The sequence below is a fragment of the Pteropus alecto genome, unplaced genomic scaffold (assembly GCF_000325575.1).
Source record: "Pteropus alecto unplaced genomic scaffold, ASM32557v1 scaffold155, whole genome shotgun sequence".
In the NCBI taxonomy this organism is placed as follows: domain Eukaryota; kingdom Metazoa; phylum Chordata; class Mammalia; order Chiroptera; family Pteropodidae; genus Pteropus; species Pteropus alecto.
In genome coordinates, this window is record NW_006438113.1 from 22797648 (window position 1) to 22805472 (window position 7825).

The 7825-nt window shown below is 35.1% G+C and overlaps 1 pseudogene; it reads right to left on the minus strand.

The window, feature by feature from the left end:
- Window positions 1-400: 400 nt before the first annotated feature.
- LOC102888260 lies at window positions 401-859 on the minus strand (annotated as a pseudogene).
- Between the last annotated feature and the right edge of the window lie 6966 nt (window positions 860-7825).

Here is a 7825-nt window from a genome sequence, read left to right on the forward strand (position 1 = left end):
TGAATAGTAAAAAATTGTATAAATCTTATAATTTTTCAGTTCAACTGGTTTTCTTTTGGTATAAGGAAAAATTTAATGATTGGCTTCAAATTCATTTTTAGTAATACAAAATATGTAAGCTTTATTTTATGTTAAAGAAAATAAAGATAATATGACCCAATTTTATTAAATCTACAATAAGATACTTTTCAATGAATACAAAAATTGTAAATTAGCTGATGCTTTTCCAATATAGATACCAGATAAATTTACTGACAAGAGAAAACAAAGATATGTTTAATGATTTTTGTTCTGTTTTCAAGTCACCTTATTGAATGATACATCATGAAATCAATAATTGTACATCTAGGAAATTTACCAATGGAGCTCTCTTCCACTGGTGTATATATTTTAATTTGTCTCATGTGGATGTCTCTTCCATTTTGGAGATTGGCTAGAACAGCAATCTGTATCATGAATGTGCGAGTTGCTTCTTATGATTATCAGTTAAGGGAACGTGAATCCAGCCACTTGGTTCTACCAATTCAAGTTGCCGAATTTCTTGAAGGTCGTGGAAATTATTTCCTACTCTGACTGAGATCTTGCTTGGAGTATAGCTTTCATCAGATTTGTAGTTTGCATAAATACACAATGTCTTCACCGTTGTTTTTCTTCTGAATTGGATATTCGCTAAATGAGGTTGGGAGCCATCTGATTACCAGTAAGTTTCTAGATTGTCATCTCATAATTGATTTACTCCAAACCCTGGTTTGCAAGATGAGAGTGACCAAACAGCTTGTGACCCAATTTCCTGTACTGTTCCTGTCCTTTCCAACTGATTAGAGTCAGCACTACGAGGTGTCTTGTTTGGTGTGGTCATTTAAAAAATATTAGCTTGCTCACCCGGCTTGCTGCAGCTCAGGGTTTTAGGATTCCCTGCAGCTCCACACCATTCCCACTTAGCTTCTCAGGATAGCCTGGCTTCCCCAACGACGGTGAATTGGCGTCCCAGACCTGTATTTGAATGTCACTTCTCCCACTTACCATCTTTACGTCCTTGAGAATGTCAGTAAAACTCTCTGAGCACCTTTTCATTTCTGCAAAATGCAGATAATAAGATGTGCTAATGAGTTCATTGTGAGGATTAAACTGAATTAATTTCCATATGCAAAAGAACACAGACTAGTTCCTGAGCAAATGTTAGTTTTCTTCTCTAATTTATTGAATGCAAGTACAGGTAGCAAACTAGACTAGACACTCTTTGGGCCCTACTGTTAAGGAACTTAAAATTTAATTGTGGAGTCATTTAGACATATATAAGAAATGTATTTGCATATCAATTTACGCTTTCAAAAACTGACCTAGGAGTTTGCAAAATTTTATTACCATTTGAAATTAATCTTGTAACTTTATCCTGGTGCTTACTCATAGTTTAATCTTAGGCAGCTCCTTTTATCACCATCTTCTGCCTTGAGTGCTTAGCCCCCTTGACATCAAAGTTTTTCTGTTGGGAAAACTGTGCTCCTCCCTGCTAGCACTTTATTAGTAGTCATTACTGTAGTTGCATCGTGTGCAAGCAGACCTGGACAGGAATCTTTGTGTCTCAGGCTGTCATTCTCTCCTTGCCCCTGCTTGCTTACATATCTCCGTTGTCCAGCACCGATCAGTTTCATTCCCTAGTAGCTGGCCAAACACCAAGTCAGTCAAGGGAAATCCCCTGTCTCCCTTCATTCACGAGTAGGAAATCATGGATAAAAGAAGAGAAGCATCCAGGGGACCCTGGATCAGTCAGCCCCTATAAGTGGGGGTTGGGGAGGGAACCACATAAAAGCACAAGGGGAGCAGCCTCAGTGACGTCACCATAGAAGAGCAGGCACAAGTGGGTGCAGGACCCAGGGAACATCGCGCTCTTCTTAGGCAGTGCAATGACAAGGAGACTATAAAGGTGGCCTGATTTGTGCTCTGCTGAGCTCTAATGTCTCTTTTGTCCTGGGGGAACAGGGTGGGCATGAAGCCTTAGGGCTGAATGGAGGCATTAACACAGCAGTGAAGACTCTGAAAATGATTTTGTTTTGCACTTGGTATAGGTCACCCCGTTGATCACAGCCACAAGGGGTGCCTGTGAATTTCTCTCTAGGCTCTGTCTGGCTCTGAAAAAATTTCACTTTGGAGGCATAAAAAAGGGGGTCAGCACCTTCAAGAGGCAACATGAGGATTTTGTAGACATTTTAAATAGTGAGAGAGGGACTCAATTACCATCTTATGACTGCAAAAATGACCCCGATAAGGAACATTCTTAGCAAGGGAAGACCTTTTTATTTTTACAGAGTCTTTCAGTACGACAATTACTAAAGGGTTAACACTAGGTGTGTTCAGGCATGGGATACACCCGCAGAACAGAGATTTATGGTTAGAAGTTTCTTTTGGTGTCTGCAAATAGGGCTGACCATGATTAGTCTTTTAAAGGTTTTAGAGAAACATTCAGAGGCCCATGGATTCTTAAAAAGAAGCACAAACTTTCCAATAGAAAGTCTGTATAATATACTAAGTATACAGCGAATAAGTCACAGATACTGGTCAATTTATTTGGTTAGGTACAAACTAAAAATAAGAAGACAAAACAATTTCAAACTCATGCACTTTTAAAAACCTTTTATTTTGAAATGATTGTAGATTCACAGGAATTTACAAAAACAACACAGAAGGAGGTCTCATGTATCCTTCACCCTGCTTCTCTCAATAGTAAGATCTTGCATAACCATAGTACAACATCATGACTAAGAAAATGGCATTAGTACAATTACAGAGATTATTTAGATTTTACCAATTTTGAATGCATGTGTGTGTGAAGTTTTATGAAATTTTATCACATTTGTAAATTTATGTAGCTACCACCACAATCAATATGCAGGACTTTATGGCCACCCATCCCTTCTCCTCATTCCTAACTTCTGCTCACCAACAATTTTTTCTCTATCTGTATAATTTTATTATTTTAACTATTTTATATAAATGGAATTATACAGTACCCTTTGAGGTTGGTTTTTTAAAGACTCAGCATAATGCCTTTGAGATTCACCCAGGTCGTTGCATGCATAACTGGTTTGTTCCTTATTATTGCTGAGTAGCATTCCATCGTACGGATGTACTAGTTTTAGTCCTTAATCTGCTGAAGCATATTTGGGTTGTTTTCATCTTTTGGTTATCAGAAAAAGCTGTTGTAATGGTTAATTTTTTTATGTGTTAATTTGGCTAGACTGTGGTACCTAGTTATTTGATCAAACATCAACCTAGATGTTGCTGTGAAAGTATTTTTTAGATACGATTACTATTTAAATCAGTAGACTTTGAGTAAAGCAGTTGAAGGTCTTAAAAGATTGAGATTCCCCCAAGGAGGAAAGAATTCTGTCTCTAGATTGCCTTTGGAATCAAGACTGCAAAATTAACCTCCCTACAGGTTTTGGATCTGCCTGCCCCACAAAACTGCATAAGGCAATTTCTTAAAACTAATTTCTCTTCTCTCTCTCTCTCTGTATGTATATTTAGTGAAATGTCTATTTATGCCTCTTGCCCATTTTCTAATTGGATTGGCTTCTCTTTTTTATTGTTGTGCTTTGAGGGTTCTTTATATATTATACATACAAGTCCTTTGTCAGATATTTACAATATTATCTCATAGTCTATAACTTGTCTTTTAATAGGGTCTTTTTCAGAACAAAAGTTTTAAATTTTGACGAGGTCCAGTTTATCATTTTTTTTTCTCTTATGCATTGTGCTTTTGATGTCAACTCTGAAAATCTCTTCATCAAACCCTAAGTGCTGAAAATTTTTCTTCTAAAAGTTTTATAGTTGATTCTGTGATATATTTTAATTTTGTATAAGGTGTGAAGTTTAGGTCAAGGTTTTTGTTTATTTGTTTGTTTGTTTTTTGCCTAAGGTTATCCAATTGCTCCAGTACCATTTATTGAAAAGACTGTCCTTCCTCCATTTAATTGCTTTTGCACCTTTGTTAAAAAACAGTTTGACATATTTGTGTGGGTCTATTTCTGGGTTCGCTGTTCTGTTCCATTGATCTATGTGTCTAGCCCTCTGCCAATATTACTCTTTTGATAACTGTAGCTATGTAGTAAGCCTTGAAATTAGTTGAATGATTTTTTCAACTTTATTCTTATTTTCCAAAGTTATCTTACTAATATTTAAGTTCTTTGCCTTTCTATATGAATTTTAGAATAAGCTTGTCTTTCTATTAAAAAATCATACAATATTTAAAAAGGTTTATTTAATTTTATTTTGAAAGCCATATGTGTTTGTCATTGAAAATTTTGAAAATACAGATAAGTATTAAGAAGGAAAGCTATAATAGATCTCCATAGAAAGGCTATTAAAGTGACCAAAAGGCCTGTGGAACTGCCATATACTCCAGATTAAACTAACATTTCCTGTGGCATCTCATGTGCTTGGTGATATGTTAAGAACTTAACCAAACATTATCACATTAAATCCACATTAGAACACTGGAAGAAAGCATCTGTATTTGCCTCTGAGAAAGCTGAGACGAAGGTTAAGTAATTTGTCCCAAAGTCACCTGTTTAATAAGTATCAGAGCCACAGTTTTACCTATAATCCCATGAAGCCCTTTGTAATTGAGCTGCTGTCTCATCTCCCATCACCCTCTCGCTCTTGACGTGCTTCCCATACTGACTTGCCTCTTTCTTGCCTCTGTGATTTTAGATATGAGATTTCCTCCGCCAGGGATGACCATTTCCCTTTCGATGGTCTGGGAATTCATTTTTCAAAATATAGCTCAGATATTCTCTGAAGAGCATTATAAGCAAGCAGCTTCCACACCTAACCCCCTACCTTGGCTTTATTCGGTCTCTCCTAGCTATTAAAGCTACCTTGTATATAGCTCTAATTGCACTCGCTAGTGTTCTAATTTATTTATTTATATGTCTGTCTCTAAGAGGCTTTGAGCTCCAACAAAGGCAGAGACTGTTTTATTTGTGTTACTCCAGCAAATAGCACAGTGTCTGGCCATTAGTGACTTTACAGACTTATCAATTAAAAAAATGAAGGCTAATCACTGCCCGTAGGCAGAGATCATAACTTGAATGTATATAAAGATCAGGCAGGTAACAGATACGTGAGTTGGGTGAAAAGAAGACTATAGAGAATGGCGGGGCCTACTGTGAATGGAGGAGCTTCACAGCTTCACTTAGACACATTCAAATTAAATCTGAAAAACCATCATGCCCTGTAAACCAAAAATGCCTGCAGGCAGAGTGGGCATGTGGGTTGTAAATTTCAAACCCCGCCTTGAGAATTTATAACCTCATTAGGGGAAGAAGATTCCTAAGAGAAATAAGAAATGACAGGATTAAAAAAAAGTTTGGTCCATAGAACTCCAGCAGTGAGAAGCATTAAGGAGCAGAGATTATCAGGCAAGCCACAAGTCACATCTTTTCTGTGGTTTTCCTGATCAGAAGCATTTACATCTACTTTATTTAGTTAAATATTATTATATTTATTTTTATTAAAATATATGTAATTAATATATAATATATCTAATATATATATAATATATAATTTATGATTATATTTATTTGAATATATTTTTTATTTATAGTCTTTATTCAGGGTATGATATATTTTATTTTATAGATTTCTACATATACTAGATACTAATCTTTTTTAGTTACATGGGTTGTGAATATCTTCTCCAAACTGTAGTTTGATTTTTTACTTTGTTTATGGTCTTCTGCTGTAGAGAAGTTTTAAAATATTAATGTACTCAAACCATAAAAAAATCAAGCTTTTTTATGGTTTGAGTTTTGTTCTATTTTATTTAAGAAATCCTCTATGCATTAAGGTCATAAGGCTGCCCTCGTATATTTTCTTCTTATTTTTTCCAAGTTTTTCTTTTTCATATTTAAGTCTAAATTAAATTAAAATCCACTTGCAGCCTGAGATAGGGATCTAGTTTTATTTTTTTTTCTATAGGATAATTGCATTATCAGGATAAGATAGTTAGGCTACAGTAACATATTAAGCTGTATATCTCTGTGACTTAACACAATAAAGATTTGTTTCTTGCTTATAATTATGAGTCCAACATTGGTGACCAGTCAGAGTGGGTGAGCACAGTTGGTTCTCTGCTTGACAAATGTCTCTCAAAGACTCGGGCAGAAATGGCCCTGCTGTATCATTCCAGAATACACAGCTTCCTTTATTAGCATGCAGGAGGAGTGACTGCAGGGAGATCTCACTCCTGCTGTTCATATCACTTCTCTGCACAGGTCATTGCCATAACTTGTCATATGGCCTGACTAGCTGCAAGGTGATGTGGAAGTATGGACTTTAGTCTGTCACAAAGTAGAGGAATATTGAACACTGTTGAGCACTATTAGTATCTACTAGATTAACTAGCTGTTCCAGCATCATTTATTGAATAGCCCATTCACCTCTTTGATTTATGATGTCATCTCTGTTGTACTATGTAATCTTGTGTCTATTTAAGCAAAAATTTGGTTCTGGGCTCTCTATTTTGTTCCATTGCTCTAAAGGTCTATTCTTGGCAAATACTATAATTTTAAAATTAGTATCCCTGTATAATGTCTTTATATATGATACGGTGAGTCACCTACATTGTCCTTTTTCTTCAAAATTGTCTTTTTGCTTATAATTGGCCGGTTGCCTCTATATAAATTTTAGAAGCCGCTTGTCAAATTGTATGAAAAAGCCTGTTAGATATTGACTGGAATTAGATTTATTTTTTAGATTAATTTGGTAATATGTGACATCTTAAACTTAAGTTTTAAGTCCTTCTGTAGAGTTTTGTGTTTTTTTCAATAAAATTTTGGTGCATCATTTGGTATATTTATTTCTAAGTATCTTATTGATTAATAATTCAAATAGTGTCTTTAAAAAATTATATTTTCTAATTGTGATTTATGTATAGGAATGTAGGAATTATTTTTCATAATAATTCTATGCTCAGCAAACATCTAGATTTTCTTTTGGTTTCTAATTTTTGGTCTACAGAATCTCCTGAATTTTCTGTGTAGAAAATTACACTTGCAAAAAATGATGCTGTCTTTTTCCCTCTATCCTTATTTCCTTCCTTCTCTCTTTCTTCCTTCCCTTGCCCACCTGTTCCTCTTTCCTCTCCTCCCACACCTTTTCCTGCGTCCTTTCTTCTTTCTGCAGTGCCTAGGACCTTCTATTCGAATTTGTTTAAGCATGATAGCAGGCCTTTAACCTTCTTACTAACTTCAGAAAGGATCCCTGTACTATATTATTTAGTTGGCTGTTGGTGTTTCATAGATACCTTTAGCATGTAGAGGAATTGCCCTTGTCTTCAAACTTTGCTAAGGGTTTTTGTTATCAAAAATTGGTGCTGAAATTATTCCATCAGGATTTCATTTGAAAACAATCTGTAACTTACTTTTCTACCAAAGCTTCTGCTACCTATCATTAGTTTTTGTACTTGGTCTTTCCATTATCCTGGACTTGATTTCCAGAGAATGTTCCCAACTACATATGGTACTTTTAAAAACAAGCAAGTGTCTTAATGGTTTGATTATCACAGACCAATGTTTTTTCACCTGTAACTGATTTTTTGGTGTCCTACATTTAAATCTGTATGTATAGATAAAATGCATGTAACCTAATGAAGTATTTGGCTGATGAGAATGCTAAACAACAAATAAAAAGACAGAATGATAAGTTTAGACTGATCCTATTTACTTTATACTTATGACAATTCAAAATTGATATTTTCATAATATTATCAGAAAGTTTTAGCTCATTCGCATGAAATAAAGCCTCTTAATATTCAGAATACCAG